Raw genomic sequence first — 23,957 nt, forward strand, 5'->3', positions numbered from 1 at the left:
GGATAGATTTTTCCTTTTGTGCAGTTACCTCTTTTCAAGAATTGCTTCCTTTGTATTGCTCATTTGAGCCACACTTTTCAAATCAATAAAATGCATATTCAGTCAAATAATTTTGTTTTTGTTTTTCATTACCGCTTTGATTGCAAAAACATCCAGATATTTTTGATAAAGAATCTTGCATTTTTAACACATACAGGTTCCTTCCAATGCATGTTTATAAGATTGAAAATTTGAAATCTTATTTGGAAGTTTGAGTGACCCAAGTGTTGAAATCTTGACACGCCTGGGGCACGGTTTTATCTGACGATCTGTTTTGCAGGAACTGTTAGATATTTTCACTCACTTGCAGGTTGTGGTGTGGAAGCTTTGTAGCAAATCCCCAGAGAGTTCGCTCAGGAAAATGTATGAAGGGATGACGAAGACGTTGAGACGTACGACGATCCTTGATATTAATCAAGAAGACTCTTCAAAGTCGGGAGACTTGAAAGTATGTAATTCCCCGCAGAGTCCGGTCAGGAACGAATATATGGAGAGAATGGCGAAGACGTTGGGACGTCCGACGACCTTTGGAATTAACCAAGAAGACTCTTCAAAAGTCAGAAAATGGAAATTTTGGTATAATCCCAGGAGTACGTTCTCGTCGAGCGCGGAGCGACTTGGAATATAAGATGATGGAGCAGAAAAGGTCCAGACGAGTCTGGGAATTCTCAAAAGTGGAAAGCTGATATGAGTATTGGAGGTAGATACCGTGGTTCGACGAGTCGATGGGTGTTCTATACCAACTTTTCTCATTTCCCAGCTAGGTCCCCGAGCAGAATCATAGGACTAGCTCCCCAGCAGATCCCAGGTCTGTGGATTTCTCCAGCCGAGTCAGGATGGTTATCCCCGGCGAGTTTACGATGGTGTTTCCTCAGCGGCCAGGTCTGAAGGTTGCTATCCCCGAGTGGAGCGGGTTTCAATGAAATATATCTCCAGCAGTATTCATCCTACCAGTGGATTGGACAAGTTTCCGTAGCAGGCCGATATTTGCATCCCCAACTGAGTGTATCCTACGTGTGGATTGCATGGGTTGTCCCCAGCGGAGTAGCATTCGCTTCCCTAGCAGGGTTTGGATGGTTATCCCCAGCAGGTGTCAGATCGATGCTTCCCCAGTTGCCAGGCCTGGAGGTGGCTGTTTTCCCAGCAGAGTATCTGTGAGCATTTCCCCAGTGAAGTCACCGGGTATCTGTGAGGGTTCCCCGAAGCAGGTGGATGTATATCCCCAGCAAGTCAAAGACTGTTGTATCCCTACAGAGCGTTGGTGGTGCTTATCCCCAGCAGTTTCCCGAGCGGATTGGGTGCAAAGGAGGTTCTTCCCCGGCAAGGGTTACCTTTTCCCAGCAGCAGTATTATTCCCCAGCAGGGTGGAATCAGAGTATTGACGAGTTCCTCAGCAGAGTGTCTCGTGCTCCTCAGCAGAATCCCTGGAGGGGGATGTTTTTTATGCATTCATCATGAAAAAAATAGCATAGCATGTTGCATAGAAAAATAATAAATCGCGTGGCATTTCCATAATTATGGAGCATTACGCAGAGAAAAATCAATCATGCATCATGTTGCCAGCATAAGCTAGTCTCAAACCGTGGTTACTGTTCGAGAAATGGTTTTGCCCAAAGGTGAAGAGGTGTTACTCCGAGGAGTTTAGCCTCGTGATTGAATCAAAGATATTCCCCAGTAGTGCGATACTGGAGGAGTTTTTCCGTCGGGCAGAGATGGAAAGGTTACGCGATCAGCGCGATTCAAGCCGTGGTTACCGCTTGAAGTTTTGGTGCATCGGATGGTGAAGATGTTACTCTGAGGAGTCTAGTATCATGACGTCAGATCCGTAGTGTTCCCCAGTAGTGCGATATTGGAGGAAATGTTTCCGTCGGACAGAGATGGAAATGATATCAGAAGACGTTACGCGATCAGCGCGATTCCGGGGTTCAAATGGAGAGAAGGAGATGTTGCGACATTTTCTGGAGATTGGGGTTCAATCAGAGAAGAGTATATGCTGAGGCATGTTCTGGGGTTCAAATGGAGAAAAGAAATGCTGAGGCATGTTCTGGGGTTCAAACGGAGAAAAGAGATACTGAGGTATTTTCTGGGGTTCAAATGAAGATTGGAGTTGAAGATTGTATCCGGGATGAGGTCCTTAGGATTATCTTCTGTTCATGTGTCACCTTAGACTCTGGCTGAGGCCAATGGAGGTCGTTATAGGTGTCTTCTGAGGAAGAGATACACATGCTACCTTCCTTTGTGAAGGTATACCCTCTGACATGTCGCCCTCAGAGTGGTGTTTGGTGTTATTTCCGACGTTGCCAGCGGAATTATCACGAGAGATTGGAGATCGGGGTTCAAATGGAGAAAAGGAGATACTGAGGTATTTTCTGGGGTTCAAATGGAGAAAAGGAGATGTTGCGGCATTTTCTGGAGAACGGGGTTCATATTGGCGATCGCGTTATCGTCAGGCGACTGGGGTTCAAATCGGAGAATGGGGTTCATTATTTTGGCAAACAGGATAACGGGGTTCAAATGCAGGGATCCGAGGATCATTTGCGCAAGAGAAAATTTTGGGGTTCAAGAAAATGGAAAAAAATAGAGAAAATTTCGGGGTTCAAGAAAAGCAAAGAATGAGAATAATAATCCCCAGCGGATGTGGCGTTCGGGCCGTGGTTGTCCCTGTGTTACCATTTATTTTGGTATCCAGGTCGACGTTGCTGTTTCGGTGATTAGGCTGACTTTCTCCGTACCAGACGGATTCTTCTTCAAGATTGTTTCTTTTGCCGATACTGACAGGCGTTGTTAATTATTTTCCATCAGAGTGCAAATTGTTCGTTTGTTCTTGGTATTCAATCACTCTTCATCCTGATCATCTGAAAGCCGAGGCTGTTCATATCGACAGGTTCACAGTGGATTGAATAGGGGCAGCTGTAACACCTCAAAATTTGCCCTCCTCTCTTGGGACTAGCTTAACATATTACATATCATTTTAGGTCATTAGGCATTGCATATTGCATATCATGTGGTTACATTGTGCAAGCCATTCTCCCAAGTCTTGATCAGAAGATGAGGAAGTCAAAGTGCAAGTTAGGGTTTTGTTGACTGATCATTGGCCATCTGAGGATTGGGCTGTGAATTAGGGTTTTGTGATTCTCAAAGGATATTGGTCTTCATCTTGATTACAAAGCATGATGAGTTGCAGCTTGAGTCGAAAGACCAAGACGCACTTATTGAACTTCTTGAAGATCAAGCAGTGAAGAGACAGAGAGATCCAGATGGTCCACCTTCCTCTAGTATGCCTCAACCTTCCGGTGCTTGGAAGAAGATTATTGATCATCTTGTCCTTGAGAAGGCCTAGATGAAGACCTCTTTCGAGTCCAAGATTTGACGCATCCGAAGGAAGTACACGCCAGCAGCTAGATCATCTGACACTGTTTCTAGGGGACCCTTAAGATGATTAGTTTCCTTGTCTCTTGTATTTGTACTTTGGTTTCTGAAATTGTACTCGATGTAATCCTTCCAAATTTTATGAATAAAAGAGTTTTTATGGTCAGTCAAATTGTTACTATTGTTATTATTTAATACTTGCAAATAGAACTTCACATGTTCCTTGAAATTAAAAATAAACAAAAACATTGCATTTCATGCATCATTTGCATAGCAGGTTTTCTTCCGCCAGATGTCTTATCGGTTATTCTTCTGTGCTTCAGCCAAGCTGACTCACTGATACAACACTCACGCCAATCAACCCAGGATCATGGAACATTTGGAATGAGAGAATAAAGAGTTGAAGGATGAGATTGCACGGTTGACTGCTATGATGGAGTCCGTTCTTGCTGTACAGAATCAGTCTTCACCAACTCCCGCAACTCCTACCTAGAGGAATGTCATTTCCGAGGTTGCTACCTTGACTGTTCCCATTGCTGCTAATCAACCTGGTCCTTCCATGGCTGCTGGATTCCCGTGGGGGATGCCACCAAACTTCACGCCTGAAGGGTTTGCACCTACCTTTGCTTCTATGCCGGCATCTAGCCCGATCATGTTTGTGCCGCCTCTAGTTGTTCATACTTTGCCTCGTGTTAAGGACAATATCTACCATTCTGAGCCATCTGAGGGCCCAAACGTATATGAGAAGATGGACGAAATGAAGGATCAATTTCTTGAGCTGCAAAAGGAGTTGAAAACATTTAGGGGAAAAGACATGTTTGGTAAGAGTGCTGCTGAACTCTGCTTGATACCGAATGTGAAGATCCCTATGAAGTTCAAAGTCCATGACTTTGAAAAGTATAAGGGGAATACTTGTCTGTTAAGTCACCTTGTTATGTATGCTAGAAAAATGTCAACTCAAACTGATAATGATCAGTTATTAATTCATTACTTTCAAGACAGTTTGACTGGTGCTGCTCTGAGATTGTATATGGGGCTAGATAGTGCAAGCGTCCGTACTTTCAACGATTTAGGTGAAGCTTTTGTTAAGCAGTACAAGTATAATGTGGATATGGCGCCTGATAGAGACCAACTGAGGTCTATGTCTCTGAAGGATAAGGAGACATTTAAAGAGTATGCTCAGAGGTGGAGGGAACTTGCTGCTCAGATTAATCCTCCATTAGAAGAGAAAGAGATGAAGAAGATTTTCCTGAAGACCTTAAGTTCGTTTTATTACGAACGTATGATTTCCAGTGCCCCTAGTGACTTTACCGAAATGGTAAACATGGGGATGAGGTTATAAGAGGGAGTCCGTGAAGGACGTCTATCCAAGGAAGAAGCGTCGTCCAGTAAGAAGTATGAGGGTGGTTTCTCCAAGAGGAAGGAGGGGGAAACCAATTCAGAATCTATGGGGAGGAAGAGGAGGCCTCATGTCAGAAAGAGTTCTCAACCTTGTCAACACCAATATCAAGTTTCTTTAGTGATTCCCGTGTTTTCCAACAATTCCAACAATCAATCAGTGCCAATTCAACAACAACAACAACCACAACAAATAACCAACAACAACAACAACAATAATCAACAACAAAACTTTGAGAGGAAGAAGGTCTCTTTTGACCCTATTCCTACGTCATACGCCGAACTGTATCCATCTTTGGTTCTCAAGAACCTCATCCAACCAAGAAATCCACCTCAAATTCCCGAGCCATTTCCATGGTGGTACGAACCTGAACTCCGTTGTGCCTTTCACCAGAGAGCCCCTGGCCATGATATTAAGAATTGATATCCTTTGAAGTATGAAATACAAAAACTTGTGAAGAATGGGATGGTGTCCTTTGAAGACCGTGCACCTAATGTGAAAGCCAATCCATTACCTGCTCATGGTAATGCTACTGTCAATATGGTGGACGACTGTACAGGGAATTTCTCAGTTTTTGATGTATGACGTATCTGTAGGTCTTTGGTAGAGATGCATAGAACCTTGTGTTTGATCAGTGATTGTGAGCACGAGCATGATGGTTGTAAAATTTATAGTGTGAACCCTCATGGGTGCCTAATTGTCAAGAGAGATATCTAGAAGTTGACGAATGAGAATGTAATCCAAACTCAACAGTCTAGGGATATAGGTGATGTGAATGTGATTGTTCCTGTATTCAAGACCCTGAGCGGGTAGTAATCCAATTTGATAGCAGCATCAGTAACAACATTAATAGATCGATATCATCGTTGGTAATACGGTTAGCGGGCCCTGTCCCGTACACATCCGATAAAGTTGTACCTTATCAGTATAATCCTACAATGGTGGAGAATGGTCAAGAGATTCCGTTACCCATAGCAGATTCTGTGGTGAATATAACTGATATTGCAAAGGTGACCCGTAGTGGTCATGTCTTCGGTCCAGTCTTTCTGAAGGAGGTAGAGGATGTTTTGATCAGTAAGAAGGTGGATGTGCCAGTGGTAAACCCAGTTAGTGCTCCAGTGTGTCAGTCTAGTGAATCCAGCAAACTGAAGGCTAATGATGATGATGAGGTGTTAAAGTTGATAAAGAGAAGCGAGTTTAATATGGTGGAGCAACTGTTCCAAACCCCGTCAAAAATCTTTGTGATGTCCTTATTGATGAATTCTGAAGCACACAGAGAAGCATTGTAGAAGGTACTCGAGCAAGCCTATGTTGAGCATGATGTTACTGTGGAGCAGTTTGACCATATTGTTGCTAGCATCACTTCTTGCAATAATCTGAGCTTTTGTGATGAAGGCAGAAATCATAATCTGGCACTACATATTTCAATGAACTGCAAGGAGGATGCACTGTCCAATGTGTTGGTTGATACTGGTTCTTCTTTGAACATGCTCATGAAATCAACTTTGTTCGGACTTTCCTATAAAGGTGACCCTATGAGGTACAGTGGCGTGATTGTCAAGGTGTTTAATGGTTCTCGTAAAACTGTCATTGGTGAAGTGGACCTTCCAATGAAGATAGGTCCGAGTGATTTTCAGATTACTTTCCAAGTAATGGATATACACCCGACCTATAGCTGTTTATTGGGAAGGCCATGGATTTATGAAGCAGAAGTTGTGACATCTACTCTACACCAGAAGCTTAAATTTGTGAAAAACAAAAAGCTTGTCGTTGTTGGTGGAGAGACGACGCTTTTAGTAAGCCATATGTCATCCTTTTCTCATGTTGAAGCTGAGGAGGAGGTTGGAACTCTATTCTAAGCCTTATCTATTACTGAAGTAAAGAAAACTGGGGCACCCATGCCTTCTTTGAAGGATGCCCAGAGAGCTATTGAGACAGGCAACACTAATCAGTGGGGTCGAATGATAGAGATTGCTGAGAACAAGAATAGGGCCGGATTGGGATTTCAACAAGATCTGTTCAATGTCAAAGCTGAAGACGTGCAAATGAGTTTCCACAGTGGAGGGTTCATTCATGGTAATAATCAACACTCAGCTGATGTGATGAAGGACGATGAAGACGGAGCTTACGCCAACTTTGTGACGCATGGCCAGACTTGCAACAATTGGGTTGCTGTTGGTATTCCTGTTATTGTTCACCATTCTAAGTAATTTGTCTTTCATTTTTAAAATTCTTCTCCTATGCCTAAGGGAGAAGTGAACATTGTTAGGCATTTCAATTATCATTAATAAAATGCAATTTTATTCATCCACATATATGATGTTTTATTTCTACTTTTTGCTTTTCTGAAAAATGGTAATCACAAAAAACATAAATAAATAAATAATAATTGTCCATCTGCATAATATTTGGTCACAATTCACTTCTCTAAAATCAAAATATCAAATCATTATGCAAGTTGGTTCCCAAACCCATTGAATACAATGATCCTACTCCATCTCCAAACTTTGATTTCCCTGTGTTTGAGGTCGAGGAAGAGAATGATGATGAAGAAGTATCTTATGAGTTATCCTGATTGCTTGAGCACGAGGAAAAAGCCATTCAACCATTTAAAGAGCAGATTGAACTAGTCAACTTGGGTTCCGAAGATGATGTGAAGGAAGACAAGATTGGGTCTCAACTATGTCCAGAGGCTAAGAAGGGGTTGATTGATCTTCTTCGAGAGTATTCAGATGTGTTTGCTTGGTCCTATCAAGACATGTCTGGGTTGGATTCTGAGATTGTAGAGCATAGATTGTCGTTGAAGCCAGAATGCCTGCCAGTCAAGCAGAAGTTGAGGAGAACTCATCCCGATATGGCAGTTAAGATCAAAGAAGAAGTACATAAGCAAATTGATGTTGGTTTTCTTGTTACCTATGAGTATCCGCAGTGGGTGGCCAATATTGTTCCTGTTTCGAAGAAGGATGGAAAAGTCCGTATGTGTGTTGATTACAGAGATTTGAAAAAAGTTAGTCCGAAAGATGATTTTCCTCTGCCACACATTGATATGTTGGTAGATAATACAACTAATTTCAAAGTCTTCTCGTTTATGGACGGATTTTCCGATTATAATCAAATCAAGATGGCACCCGAAGATATGGAGAAGACCACATTCATTACACCCTGGGGAACATTCTGTTATAGAGTGATGCCTTTCGGTTTAAAAAATGCTAGTGCAACATACCAGAGAGCTATGACCACTCTTTTTCATGATATGATGCATAAAGAGATTGAAGTTTATGTTGATGATATGATTGCCAAATCAAGTGATGAAGAAGAACATGTTGAGCATTTGTTGAAGTTATTCCAGCGTTTGAGGAAGTATAAACTTCGATTGAATCCCAATAAGTGTACTTTTGGTGTTCATTCTGGTAAGTTGTTAGGCTTTATCATCAGCGAGAAGGGTATTGAGGTTGATCCTACCAAGGTCAAAGCAATACAAGAAATGCCTGCGCCCAAAATTGAGAAGCAAGTAAGAGGTTTCCTCGACCGCTTGAATTGTATTTTAAGATTCATATCGCATATGACTGCCACGTGTGCGCCTATATTCAAACTTCTTCGGAAAGATCAGTCTTGTGATTGAACCGAAGATTGCCAGAAATCTTTTGACAGTATCAAAGAGTATTTGCTTGAGCCTCCGATTCTGTCTCCACCTGTTGAAGGAAGACCTTTAATCATGTATTTGATTGTGCTTGATGATAGTATGGGTTGTGTTCTTGGTCAACAAGTTGAATCTGGAAAGAAAGAATATGCAATCTACTACCTCATTAAGAAGTTCACTGACTGTGAGACTCGGTATTCTATGCTTGAAAAGACTTATTGCGCATAGGCTTGGGCGGCTAAGCGTCTGCGCCAGTATATGTTGAATCATACTACTTGGTTGATATCCAAAATGGATCCAATCAAGTACATCTTTGAGAAGCCTGCTTTAATTGGGAGAATTGCCCGTTGGAATATGTTGTTATTAGAGTATGATATTGAATACCGATCTCAAAAAGAGATTAAAGGTAGTGTCTTGGCTGACCATCTGCCTCACCAACCGATTGAAGATTATCAGTCAGTGCAGTGTGACTTTCCTGATGAAGAGATCTTATACTTGAAGATGAAAGATTGTGATGAACCATTGCTTGAATAAGGGCCAAAACCTGGTTCCCATTGGGGCATGGTATTTAATGGAGCTATTAATCAGTATGGTAATGGAATTGGGGCAGTAATTATCACTCCTCAAGACACTCATTTTCCGTTTACAGCTAGATTGACTTTTAAGTGTAAAAAAAATATGGCTGAGTATGAAGCTTGCATTATGGGGCTTGAAGAGGCCATTGATCTCAGAATAAAATATCTTGACGTCTATGGAGATTCAGCTTTGGTTGTGAATCAGATCAAAGGTGAATGAGAGACAAATCAACCCGGTTTGATACCATATAGAGACTATGCGAGGAGGATTTCAACTTTCTTTAAAAAAGTTGAGTTTCATCATATCCCTCAAGATGAAAACCGGATGGCAGATGCACTTGCAACATTGGCTTCTACGATTGTGGTAAAATTCTGGAATGAAGTTCCCAATTTGACTGTGATGTGTCTTGATAAACCAGCTCATGTATTTGCTGTTGAAGAAGCTAAGGATGAAAATCCATGGTATTTTGATATCAAATGTTTCCTCCAAATTCAGATTTACCCGCCTGGGGCATCTTTGAAAGATAAGAAGACTCTGAGGAGATTGGCTGGCAACTTCTACCTGAATGGTGATGTGATTTACAAGAGAAACTTCGATATGGTTCTGCTCAGATGCGTGGGTAGACACGAAGCAAGCATGTTGATGACTGAAGTCTATGAAGGTTCCTTCGGTACTCATTCCAATGGACATGTTATGGCTAAGAAGATGTTAAGAGCAAGTTACTATTGGCTGACAATGGAATCTGATTGTTGCAAGTTTGTGAAGAAATGCTACAAATGTCAAATTTATGCAGACAAGATTCATGTTCCTCCGACACTATTGAATGTCATTTCCTCTCCATGGCCCTTCTCCCTGTAGGGGATTGATATGATTGGCATGATTGAGCCTAAAGCTTCAAATGGACATTATTTCATTTTGGTGGCTATTGATTACTTCACAAAGTGGGTTGAAGAGGCATCATACGCAAATGTAACCAAGCAAGTTGTTGTAAGGTTTATCAAGAATCAGATTATATGCCGATATGGTGTGCCAAGTAAGATCATTACTGATAATGGATCGAACTTGAACAATAATATGGTGGAAGCTCTTTGCAAAGACTTCCAGATTGCATATCATAATTCTTCCCCCTTCATACCTAAGATGAATGGGGTTGTTGAAGCTACAAATAAGAATATCAAGAAGATTATTCAGAAGATGGTTGTGACGTACAAAGATTGACATGAGATGCTCCCATTTGCTTTGCATGGGTACCGTACATCCATCCTCACTTCAACTAGGGCAATCCCTTTCTCACTTGTTTATGGCATGGAAGTTGTACTCCCGATAGAGGTTGAGATCCCATCATTGTGTGTCTTGATGGAAGCCAAGTTGACTGAAGCTGAATGGTGTCAGACCAGATATGACCAACTAAATTTAATTGAAGAGAAGAGGTTAACTGCCATGTGCCATGGTCAGTTATACCAGTAGAGAATGAAGAAAGATTTAAATAAAAAGGTCAAGCCTCGTGTGTTCAGAGAAGGTGACCTTATGCTCAAGAAGATTCTATCGTTTAAACCTGACACTAGGGGAAAATGGACTCCTAATTATGAAGGCTCATATGTTGTTAAGAGAGCCTTTTCAGGCAGTGCTTTGATTCTTACAACTATGGATGGTGAAGAGTTCACTCGTCCTGTGAATGTTGGTGCAGTCAAGAAATACTTCGCCTAAAAAAGAAAAGAACAACTCGCTAAGTTGAAAACCCGAAAGGGCGACTTAGGCAAAAATGAGCGTCTTGGTGGATTGAAAACCCGAAAGGGCGATCCAGGCAAATATTAGAGACATGAAACAGAAAATTCATCCCGATAGATTGAGTACCCACTCTGGGGAAATCTATGCAAAAATTAGGGACTATGGCAAGTAACTGCAGTTGGTTGATCCTCTGGCCATGGGAGCAGTTTTGAGCAAGTTAGTCAGTTCCATTCATCATTTTCAACCGAAGCCAAGAGCGCAGGGGATATTGAAGTTGGTAGAAGGATTAGTGATAATTGCATTCAATGTAGCCCTTTTCCATGTAAATTACCATTTTCAACTTATGTAAAAGATCTATGGAGTCTTGTCATTTACAGACTACCATTCTATTAAATAAAGTTGAGCTTTTTATCCAATTGTTTTACTATTATCTATTCAGCTAAATAAAATTGAATTTTATGATGATAATTTTGAAATTAAATTAATAAGTAAAATCATTTTTATTAAATAATAATGAAAGCAATTACTTTTAAAACGATCAATTTCAGTAAAGAATATCAACAATAGTTCGAGAGCAGGTGAGTCCTAAAGTGCGAAGCATTGTTGGTCTTCCCCAAGCGGTTGGTTTGGTAACCTTTTCCTCCCTAACAACAAGTCAGTTCCCCCGACTGAGTTTGTATTTGCCCCCCAGTGGAGTTGTAGGATCATATTCTCAATGATTTGCACGGACTCAGTAAGAAGTTTTATTTCCTGTAAGTCCCTAGTGGAGTGCACTTCTGATCCCTGACAATGTTAATTCTTGAGCAAGTATTTGACATGGTCCCCTGCGAGGTTGTCTCCCATTTGATATGGTGTTGACCTAAAATTTTCAGCAGAATTGACAGTTCAGATCTCTGGGAGATTTTCCCTTTTTCCTAGCTAGGTGTGAGATGTTCGATGCAAGTTAATTTGCGTCCATCCCCAACGTGTTTCTCCAGTTGGTGCTTCCACCCTGTCGAGATTAGCCGAGTGTTGTAGCGATGATTCAAATTAGTGACGCTTGTATACTTTGTGATTGTTTTGTCAGCATAATCATCAATTATATACATACCCATTCATACATAAGATATTCCATTGTGCATAATATTGCATTTGATTCCTTATTTTTGGATCCTCTGCTATGGTGATGTTGTTTCCCTATGCAGAAATGGTGCATTTGTCCTATTTCAATGATAGAGTGTCACCCCCTTAAGCATAAAGAATTTAACCTTTCTCATTCCCCACTGAGTTACTTCCTCGTGGATGATTATTCTTTCAGTCTCCTCAACTAGTTGATTATCTGGATGGAACCACTTCCCTTGAGTTATATCCTCATCGGGTTGAGTCTTTGTTTGACTGTTCCTTTATAGATCTTACCTAGACATATACTTTTGGTCCCTTGAGAGTTTATTACCCAATAACTGGTAATATTCTTCTCGACTATTGAGTACTTTACTTTTACCCAATACCTGGTGAAAGTAATATACTTCCTTTGTTTCCCCCCAGCGGATTCGTTTCCACGTTTCTCCAAGCAGTCTATCCTTGATATGTTCATCCTAACTGATGACAGATATTCTCCCCTTTTAAGGTTTTCTACCCAGTAAAAAGGTAGTTGTAATCCCTTTTTCATTCCCCAGAGAGTTAATCCCTGATATCTTCATCCTAACCGATGACAGGTTTTCTCCCTTTTCGGTCTTCTATCCTATAGCTGGTAGTTGTAAATCCTACTTTCCCCTCTGAGTTTACCCTTGATATGTTCATCCTAACTGATGACGAGTATTCTCTTTTTGGTATTCTATCTAGTAACTGATAGATATAATTCCTATTTTTACCCAGGTGGTCTATCATTGATATGTTCATCTTAACCGATGACGGGTATTCTTCCCTTGAGTCTATCCTTGATATATTCACTTTAACCGGTGACATATATTCTCTCTTTGGTCTTCTGTCCAGTAACTGGTAGTTGTAAATCCTATTTGTTGCTTTCCCTAACAGGTTGTTCTTACCCAGTAACCGGTAATGAATACACCTCCTTTTTCCTCAGCGGGTCATCCTTGATATGTTTACCCTAACCGGTAACAGATGATTCTCTGTCATAATATGTTATCTTCCTATCTAGTAACCGGTAATATATAATATACTTCTGGTACTCCTGCGTTGAAGTTCATTCTTCACCAATTGAGTTTGGGTGCGTATTTCCTCAGTGAAATTGCCAACCCCTTGTTTGGTTCGAGTATTCCGATTTTATTCTGATTTACCCGTTTCACTTGTAGATTTTCCTCTATTCCCCGGCCGAGTCCTTCCATTGATTTATTTTCATGGAATTCCCTCGTGTCTCTAGTAATTTTTTAAGTCGTATCCTGACCTACGCACAACCTCTATTCCCCGACTGAGTCCTTCCATTGATTTATTTTCATGGAATTCCCTCGTGTCTCTAGTAATTTTTTAAGTCGTATCCTGACCTATGCACAACTTCTATTCCCTAGAGTCTTTGTCTCCCTAGTGAGTTTTTCTCATGGAATGCATTATGCTCCTATGGATTTTCAGTCTCTTCGGATTCTTTTCCTTTGTGGCAATATTTTCCCCACAGAGTTTATTTTTAGCATTGCATATAATATCCATCATGAGGTCTCTTAGGGACCAAAATTTATTTCTATATGTTGTTATTTAAGTCCATTATACTGAGTTGATACAAATATTTTAACCTTCACATCCTCAGTTAGAATGTCCTTAAATAGGGGCAGCTTTAAGACCCCAATTTTGACCCCAAGATCCCTCATGCTATCTCACCACATGCATTGGCCTTGGGATCACACCTTGGCATCCTCCTTACCCCTCATTCATTGGATTTGCATTGGGAAAGATCGCTAATCACATTTTAATTATATCATACTTTGTTTTCCCTCATTTACTAACCAAAATACCAAAAATATGTCAATGTATAGTTTGCTGCTTTTGTAGGTAGTATGTATGCTCATCTATGCTCCATCAAGCTCATATCTAGGGTTTAAGACCCTCAACGCAAGGAGTTCAATCAAGAAATGGTTCACATTGGCTTTATATATCATATATGGATCCCCATGGTCTTCACATATCATTTTGATCAATAATTCATCCAGAGTTTGAAGTTTGTTTGCCTTGGAAACCTTAATTCATCTGGGTATCTTGTGTGACTTCCTCAACAAGTTTCTTCATCAAGTGATCAAATATATCATTGGATACTTCATATTAAATCATCTTAAACACATATTATCATGAGTCCCAAATATCAAGAGAATGACAAGCTAGCAAGATGGTTCATGGTGGTTGACCAGAGAAAGTCAACTAGTCAAAACTGGGGTTCCCTAGGCCCTATCTCCTATAATATTTGTCATGTGAAAATTATTACAAGAGAAACGTTAGTCATAATGACATTCCAAACAATTTTCATGTTGAAGTCAAGAGCTAATTTTACTTGGAAAGTCATTTTTTATGGTGAAAGATTATAGGTCATTTTGTCTGAACCCTAGTTAGGAGGTCAACTTCCCAAGACCATAACTTGATAAATTTTTATGAGATGAAAGCCATTCAAATTTCATGATCAAATTCAAGATGTCTACTTCAACTTTTATGCTTTGAGGATGTTCAAATTCAACTTGAAAATGCATGTGCCAAGAGGAAACATTATAGGTCACTTTGGGCCATTACCATTGAACAAGTGATTTTCCTCAACTTCTAAAATGCATAACTCCTTTATGCCAAATCCAAATAAGGTCAAATTGGTGACCAAATTTAATAGGTATGAAAGAGCTACAACTTTAATGAGGGAACTTTTTTCATGTGGGGGATTGATATGATTGGCATGATTGAGCCTAAAGCTTCAAATGGACATAGTTTTATTTTGGTGGCTATTGATTACTTCACAAAGTGGGTTGAAGTGGCATCATACACAAATGTAACCAAGCAAGCTGTTGTAGGGTTTATCAAGAATCAGATTTTATACCAATATGGTGTGACAAGTAAGATCATTACTGATAATGGATCGAACTTGACCAATAATATGGTGGAAGCTCTTTGCAAAAACTTCAAGATTGCACATCATAATTCTTCCCCCTACATACCTAAGATGAATGGGGATGTTGAAGTTGCAAATAAGAATATCAAGAAGATTATTCAGAAGATGGTTGTGACGTACAAAGATTGACATGAGATGCTCCCATTTGCTTTGCATGGGTACCGTACATCCATCCGCACTTCAATTGGGAAAACCCATTTCTCACTTGTTTATGGCATGGAAGTTGTGCTCCCGATAGAGATTGAAATCCCATCATTGCGTGTCTTGATGGAAGCCAAGTTGACTGAAGTTGAATGGTGTCAGACCAGATATGACCAACTAAATTTAATTGAAGAGAAAAGGTTGACTGTCATGTGCCATGGTTAGTTGTACCAGTAGAGAATGAAGAAGATTTTAATAAAAAGGTTAGGCCTCATGTGTTCAGAGAAGGTGACCTTGTGCTCAAGAAGATTCTATCGTTTAAACCTGATGCTAGAGGCAAATGGACTCCTAATTATGAAAGCTCATATGTTGTTAAGAGAGCCTTTTCAGGCGGTGCTTTGATTCTTACAACTATGGATGGTGAAGAGTTCACTCGTCCTGTGAATGTTGATGCAGTCAAGAAATACTCCGCCTAAAAAAGAAAAGAACAGACCACTAAGTTGAAAACCCGAAAGGGCGGCTTAGGAAAAACTGAGCGTCTCGGTGGATTGAAAACCCGAAAGGGCGATCCAGGAAAATATTAGAGACATGAAACAGAAAATTCATCCCGATAGATTGAGTACCCCACTCTGGGGAAATCTATGCAAAAATTAGGGACTATGCAAGTAACTGCAGTTGGTTGATCCCCTGGCCATGGGAGCAGTTTTGAGCAAGTCAGTTAATTCCGATTCATCATTTTCAACCGAAGCCAAGGGCGCAGGGGATATTGAAGTTGGTAGAAGGGTTAGTGATCATTGTATTCAATGTAGCCCTTTTCCATGTAAATTACCATTTTCAAATTTTGTAAAAGATCTATGGAGTCTTGTCATTTACAGACCACCATTCTATTAAATAAAGTTGAGCTTTTTATCCAATTGTTTCTACTCTTATCTATTCAGCTAAATAAAATTGAATTTTATGATGATAATTTTGAAATTGAATTAATAAGAAAAATCATTTTTCTTAAATAATAATGAAAGCAATTACTTTTAAAACGATCAGTTTCAGTAAAGAATATCAACAACAGTCCGAGAACAGGTGAGTCCCAAAGTGCGAAGCATTGTTGATCTTCCCCAAGCGGTTGGTTTGGAAACATTTTCCTCCCCAACGACAAGTCAGTTCCCTCGACTGAGTTTGTATTTACCCTCCAGCAGAGTTGTATGATCATATTCTCAACAATTTGCATGGACTCAGTAAGAAGTTTTATCTCTTGTAAGTCCCTAGTGGAGTGCACTTCTGATCCCCAACAATGTTAATTCTTGAGCAAGTATTTGACATGGTCCCCTGCGAGGTTGTATCCCATTTGATATGATGTTGACCTAAAATTCCCCACAGAATTGACAGTTCAGATCTTTGGCAGATCTTCCCCTTTTCCCAGCTAGGTGTGAGATGTTCGGTTCCAGTTGATTTGCGTCCATCCCCAACGTGTTTCTCCAGTTGGTGCTTCCTTCCTGTCGAGATTAGCCGAGTGTTATAGCGATGATTCAAATCAGTGACGCTTGTATCCTTTGTGATTATTTTGTCAGCATAATCATCAATTATATACATACAAATTCATACATCAGATATTCCATTGTTCATAATATTGCATTTGATTCCTTATTTTTGGATCCTCTGCTATGGTGATGTTGTTTCCCTCTGCAGATTTGGTGCATTTGTCCTATTTCAATGATAGAGTGTCACCTCCTTAAGCATAAAGAATTTAACATTTCTCATTCCTCACTGAGTTATTTCCTCGTGGATGATTATTCTTTTAGTCTCCTCAACCAGTTGATTATCTGGATGGAACCACTCCCCTTGAGTTATATCCTCATCGGGTTGAGTCTTCGTTTGACTGTTTCTTTCTAACTCTTACCTAGACAGATACTTTTGGTCCCTTGAGAGTTTATTGTCCAGTAACTAGTAATATTCTTCTCGATTATTGAGTACTTTACTTTTACCCAATACCCGGTGAAAGTAATCTACTTCCTTTATTTCCCCCAGCGGATTCGTTTCCACGTTTCCACAGGCAGTCTATCCTTGATATGTTTATCCTAACTGATGACAGATATTCTCCCCTTTTACGGTTTTCTAACCAGTAAAAAGGTAGTTATAATCCCTATTTCATTCCCTAGAGAGTTAATCCTTGATATGTTCATCATAACGGATGGCAGGTTTTCTCCCTTTTCAGTCTTCTATCATATAGCTGGTAGTTGTAAATCCTACTTTCCCCTCTGAGTCTATCCTTGATATGTTCATCCTAACCGATGACAAATATCCTCTTTTTGTTATTCTATCCAGTAACTGATAAATACAATTCCTAATTTTACCTAGGTGGTCTATCCTTGATATGTTCATCTTAACTGATGACGGGTATTCTTCCCTTGAGTCTATCCTTGATATGTTCACCTTAACTGGTGATAAATATTCTCTCTTTGGTCTTCTGTCCAGTAACTGGTAGTTATAAATCCTATTTGTTTCTTTCCCTAATAGGTTGTTCTTACCCAGTAACCGGTAATGAATACACCTCTTTTTTCCTCAGCGGGTCATCCTTGATATGTTTACCCTAACCAGTAACGGATGCTTCTCTGTCAGAATATGTTATCTTCCTATCCAGTAACCAGTAATATATAATATACTTCTGGTACTCCTGCGTTGAAGTTCATTCTTCACTAGTTGAGTTTGGGTGCGTATTTCCTCAGTGAAATTTCCAATCCCTTGTTTGGTTCGAGTATTCCGGTTCTATTCTGATTTACCCGTTTCACCTGCAGATTTTCCTCTATTCCCTGGCTGAGTCCTTCCATTGATTTATTTTCATGGAATTCCTTCGTGTCTACAGTAATATTTTAAGTCGTATCCTGGCCTACACACAACTTCTATTCCCTAGGGTCTTTGTCTCCCTAGTGAGTTTTCCTCACGGAATGCATTATGCTCATGTGGATTTTCAGTCTCTCCGGATTCTTTTCCTTTGTGGAAATATTTTCCCCACAGAGTTTATTTTTAGCATTTCATGTCATATGCATCACGAGGTCTCTTAGGGAACAAAATTTGTTTATATATGTTGTTATTTAAGTCCATTCTACTGAGTTGATACGAATATTTTAACCTTCACATCCTCAGTTAGAATGTCCTTAAATAGGGGCAGCTGTAAGACCCCAATTTTTACCCTAAGATCCCTCATGCTATCTCACCACATGCATTGGCATTGGGATCACACCTTGGCATCCTTCTTACCCCTTATTCATTGGGTTTGCATTGGGAAAGATAACCAAGCACATTTTGATTGTATCATACTTTGTTTTTCATCATTTACTAACCCAAATACCAAAAATATGTCAATGTATAGTTTGTTGCTTTTGTAGGTAATGTGTATGCTCATCTATGCTCCATCAAGCTCATATCTAGGGTTTAGGACCCTCAAGGCAAGAAGTTCAATCAAGAAATGGTTCACATTGGCTTTATATATCATATATGGATCCCAATGGTCTTCACATATCATTTTGATCAAGATTTCATCAAGAGTTTGAAGTTTGTTTGCCTTGGAAATCCTAATTCATTTGGGTATCTTCTGTGACTTCCTCAACAAGTTTCTTCATCAATTAATCAAATATAGTATTATATACTTCATATTAAATCATCTTATACATATATAATCATGAGTCCTAAATATCAAGAGAATGACAAGCTAGCAAGAGGGTTCATGGTGGTTGACCAGAAAAAGTCAACTAGTCAAAACTGGGGTTCCCTAGACCCTATCTCCTACAATGTTTGTCATATGAAAATGATTACAAGATAAACGTTAGTCATAATGACATTCCAAACAACTTTCATGTTGAAGTCAAGAGCTAATTTTACTTGGAAAGTCATTTTTTATGGTGAAAGATTATAGGTCATTTTGTCTGAACCCTAGTTAGGAGGTCAACTTCCCAAGACCATAACTTGATCAATTTTTATGATAAGAAATCCATTCAAATTCTATGATCAAATTCAAGATGTCTACTTCAACTTTTATGTTTATAGGAAGTTCAAATTCAACTTGAAAATGCATATGCCAAGAGGAAACATTATAGGTCACTTTGGGCAAGTGATTTTCCTCAACTTCTAAAATGCAATAACTCCTTCATGCCAAATTCAAATAAGGTCAAATTGGTGACCAAATTTAAGAGGTATGAAATAGATACAACTTTGATGAGGAAACTGTTTCCATTTGAAGTCTATAGCAAAAGTTATTTAAGGTGGAAAAAGTGAACATTTGACTTGGTACTTAGAAAATTTTCATATATGTTTGATTTTCCAAACTTCCAACTCAAAATTCGTCATGATACAAGATTCAAATAGAAATTTTTTCAACATGAAAGTTGTTCCCCTTGATCTCACCTTTCCAAAAAGTCCAAAATCATCTCATTTGGATCAATATTGAAGGAATTGCACATGGGTGCAATGTGTGGTACCATTTGGAAGGATTTCATGATCAAACTCATTTCAACATTGCATGGCTTAATGCAACACTTTCAGCATGACCTATGCACAATTTTGGACCTTTTCAAATAATTATTTGGGCTTTGAACATGCCCATGCTAGCTCATGCAGGAACTTGCTATTTTTGAGTATTCAAAAGAAAGTGTGTGAAAATCAATTGCCAAGCCTATAAATAGAAGTGCATTGTGATCAGAACTTCATCAACACCTTTCCCAAGCTTTGCCAGAGCAATCCAAACCCTCCATTTCATAGAATTCTTGAAGGTTTCATTTGAAATCGAGCTTGAACTTCATCTTCTGTTTAGAAGTTCAAACTCTAAGAATTCATTCCCCTTTTCATCTCAATTGGTTTCTGCAAGTAAGAGGAAGAGAAAGCAAGCAAATCCAGATCAAGATCAAGTGAATTTGAAGCAACTCGAAGGTGATTTTTTAGAAACTTCATCTCTTTGATTCTCTCTCAATTCTTCACCATTCTTTGTGATTTTTGGTTGGCTAAAGTCCTATCAATGTAGGCAATAAGATTGAGTTGCTTTGAGGTCAAATCGAAGCAACTTAGTTCATGATCCTCAAAATTCAAATCCCTGTATCTTTTTATATACTTGGAATTGGAGATAATTGAGGCCAAATTCGTGATCCTGAGAATTTTCTCTTTGAAATAATATCCTTGTTTGTCATTTTCCAAACGCGTACATTTGTTTGACCAAGGTCCACCATTGAACACGCGCGTGTGGCCATAAGATCTGCCACCTCAATTAATGAGGGAGATCTGATGACCCTTGTTTTTTTGTATTTTCTGATTTTTATGTTTAATCCATTTATTTTGTTTAATTCATAATAATTTCATTTTTAATTCAAAAAATATGGAACTTTCACCAAAAATCTTTAAATATTTTCCTCTTTCATTTTCTGAATTAAAATTATTTTTTGGATTAATTTTGATATTTTTCAAGAATTAATTATTTTTGTGCATATTTTTAATTATTTAAAAATACTTCTGACTTTTCAAAAATCATGAAATATTTTGTCTAAGGTCCTTTGACCTAGGATAAATCTCTTGGCCATTTATTTGGTGTTTTGAAGAGGTTTTAGGTTTTGACCAAATTAAATTGAATTTTAATGCATTTTTAATTTGATTTTTAATTGATTAATTGTGTAAAAATTATGTTGAACCATTTTTATTGACTTGTGATGTTTAAATATTTGTTTGCGCCTTGGTCAAGGTTGATTTGACTTTTGTTGGATTAAAATAATTGGATTTAGGGGATTGATGAAATGTATATTTCATCTCCCAAAATGAATGAATGATTTCAATTTGATAAAATTCATCCCATGACCAATTTGTGTTTCTCTCATCTTCCCTTCCTCTCCATCTTCATCCCTATTCTTTCCCATTCCTTTCATTAACCAATGAAGTCTCAATATCCTAAGGCTAATTGGTTCATCAATGACTTTGTGTCAGATGAACCAATACAAGTATGAATGAGATAGGTCCATCCATTTTGATCTTTTCTTTTAGTGTGTGGTATGTTTTAGGAGTTTGGTTCATTATACCAAATCTCTAACATGCATTAGCACCTAAATTTTTATTGGCCGGCCTTAGATAGTTGTGACTTCTACATAAGTCCAATTACGATTGCTTAACATTGAGCTAAATTTTGACCCTAAAAGCATAACATTCTAGTAAGTGAGATTGTAAGTCTCCCATTTTTCATGGTATTATGTGGAAACTTGGCCTTTTTTCCTTTCTTTGGAAGATGTCTTGGTTCAAGGATTCATGCTTGTGAATAGATGGTTGAGTGTTCTCCAAATAATGACTTAATTAATTAAAAAACAAAACCAACTAACATCTAATTAACTTTGACTAACACTAACTATTATTAACTTTGCTTTACTTTCAAGCCATTTACTTTATGCAATTTAATTTCTAGTCCTTTATCATTCATTTGCCATTTACATATCATTTAGTTTGTTCATGTTTATGTTATTTTCACTTTGCTCATTTGAGCTATATATTGTGATTGTATATATTTGTTTGTGTATTTTGTTTGTGCTTGTGGTCTTAGGATCTTAAAATACTTAATAAACAACAAAAACCCTAAAAAATGTTTGTGTGGACTGTTGAGCTTGATCTGAACTTTTGGACTTAGGATTAGGCAACATTCCATATGCAAAAGGACTTGGCCAATGCTAACATTTCTGAGACCAAGTTATTGTAATTTGAGCTTTCATTTGACGCAATTGTTTGGCATCCACTTGAATTCATCTTCTACATGGTCTTGACACAACTGTTATTTTAATCTTGTGTCTAGTGCTTTATTCTGAGTTAACTAAGGAGTATTTCATCTGATACATGAGAAGACAAACAAGACTGCTAGCTATGAGATTTACTTGCTTGGATGTGGCTATCTTTATTTGATGCCTGGATCTTCATGATGTCTGATATTGCTATTTGCTTGTTGATAATTGCTTGATTCAAAGTCCAAAGGTAAAGTAGGTTTTCTACATCACATTCTTGTCTGCTGGATTGCATCCCATTGGTCAGATCTTTTCAACTCTTAACTTTTAATTTTATGCTTAGGATTAGTCTCTTCATCTTCTCCCACTTCTTAAATTTCAAAATCTCTCCCCCTTTTCAAAAACTTTCTTTGCTTGTGATTTCTAAACTTAATTCTTATTTCAGATTGGAAACTTTTGCCTTATGCCATTGCATTTTTAAACTCTTTTCTTGAATCAAACTTGTAAATGAACTTAACTATATTGACTTAAAATTTCAAAAGACAAAAAGAACTAACACTCATTCAAATTTTCGGGCCCTTTGTGCCTAATTTTACTTAAAGTTTGATTTAAAACAATCCACTCATTTTTAAATTGATACCACGAACTATGAGATTTTGATCCCTCATTTTTATGTTGGTACGTAGGCACAAGTCCGAAGGTCTTGTCAAACAAAAAAATATAATCAATGAATTCTTTTATCATCCCCACACTCTATTTTTCTCAAACATCGTTTTATACCAAATACACATACACACATAAAAAAAAGGCTCTCTAGGAGTACCCAGGACACTTTGGGTGCTAACACTTTCCCTCTGTGTAACCAACCCCCTTACCTGTAATCTCTGGCATTTTATAGGTTTGATTTGAAAACATCTTATCTTTGAGTTTTGTTCGTACTTTTCCCTTTTCCTTTGGAAATAATAAAAGCGCGGCGGCGACTCTGGTTTTATTGATGTTGAACTCATCCATAGTTTGATGGGCATGAATTTACCGCTACATACAGTTCCATAAAATAGACAACCACATGCCAAATATTGCAGTTGAAAATACTCGAATGAAAATGTTCAAACTGATCAAAATGCGAATGGGCGCGGACGCGAAAAAATTAAATGAGCTCACCAAGCTAACCTACGCGTAATGTAATTCAGTAAAACAGACAGTTGCATGTCCAAACCTGAAAATAATGTTCTCTGATTTTACATGCGATTAAGAAATTGATTCAATCTATCTGTCTGCAAAACCGAAATTTTATTCTAAGCACAACATAACTAGTTGTCCGAAAGCTAAAAAATGTCTGGACAAAATTAGGGTATGACAGGGAGACATCGGTTTCTCGATAAGATCCTCACCCCTCCAACCTTCCATGAAAATAGAGCCTCTAAATAATTGCTAAAAGAAACTCTTTCAGAAAAGGAGCCGTCATACACTCCTTATATCCCAGAATCATCAATTAGAGAGATAATCTCCGATTCAAAATCCGCATTGGCAGAAGAAAGGGAATGCGATTAAAATTCCATTTCCCTTTTCGAAAAGGAATAAGTGTTACCTTCCGAATCACTCTCTATGTTAATACGATTGTCACTCATTTTAACAAAGAGACAATAAATACTTGAAGAAAAAAGTCTGAGTTGAAAGAAGGTACCTTAAAGTATAGGGTTAAAGGCAGTGAAACGAAGGAGAAGGCTGAAGGTGAAACTTTAAAGCTTTGAATGTGTGATCACAGTTACTCCAAGAACAACGCTCTTAGAGAATAGGAAAAGACTAAAAGGAAATAAGGGAAATTCAATCTAAAAATGTTGTAAAAATTTTATATATATATATATATATATATATATATATATATATATATATATATATATATATATATGTGCGAAGGCAATCGAACATATCAAATTGAAAGTAAGAAGCAAGCATAAACCAACGATTAAATCTCATCTTGGAAATGCAATCGACTAAACTGCACTCAAGTGTACAAGTAAGCAGTATCACACCACTCTCTACTTTTTCAACTCACACGTAAAGAGAAGAAAAATGGCAAACATTTCAATGATGAGACTGCATCTAATGCTCATGTTCCACATCACTCTTTGGCAAAACCAAAGCAATGCATGTCCTTCGATGCATGGATAACCATTCTTGAAGGTCGACCACGACTGCTAAAAGACTCCACATCCTTCTAGCGCCCGATGAGTCTTGAGCTATGTTTGGATATCATAAAAT

Source organism: Lathyrus oleraceus, chromosome 1 (assembly GCF_024323335.1).
Source record: "Lathyrus oleraceus cultivar Zhongwan6 chromosome 1, CAAS_Psat_ZW6_1.0, whole genome shotgun sequence".
In the NCBI taxonomy this organism is placed as follows: domain Eukaryota; kingdom Viridiplantae; phylum Streptophyta; class Magnoliopsida; order Fabales; family Fabaceae; genus Lathyrus; species Lathyrus oleraceus.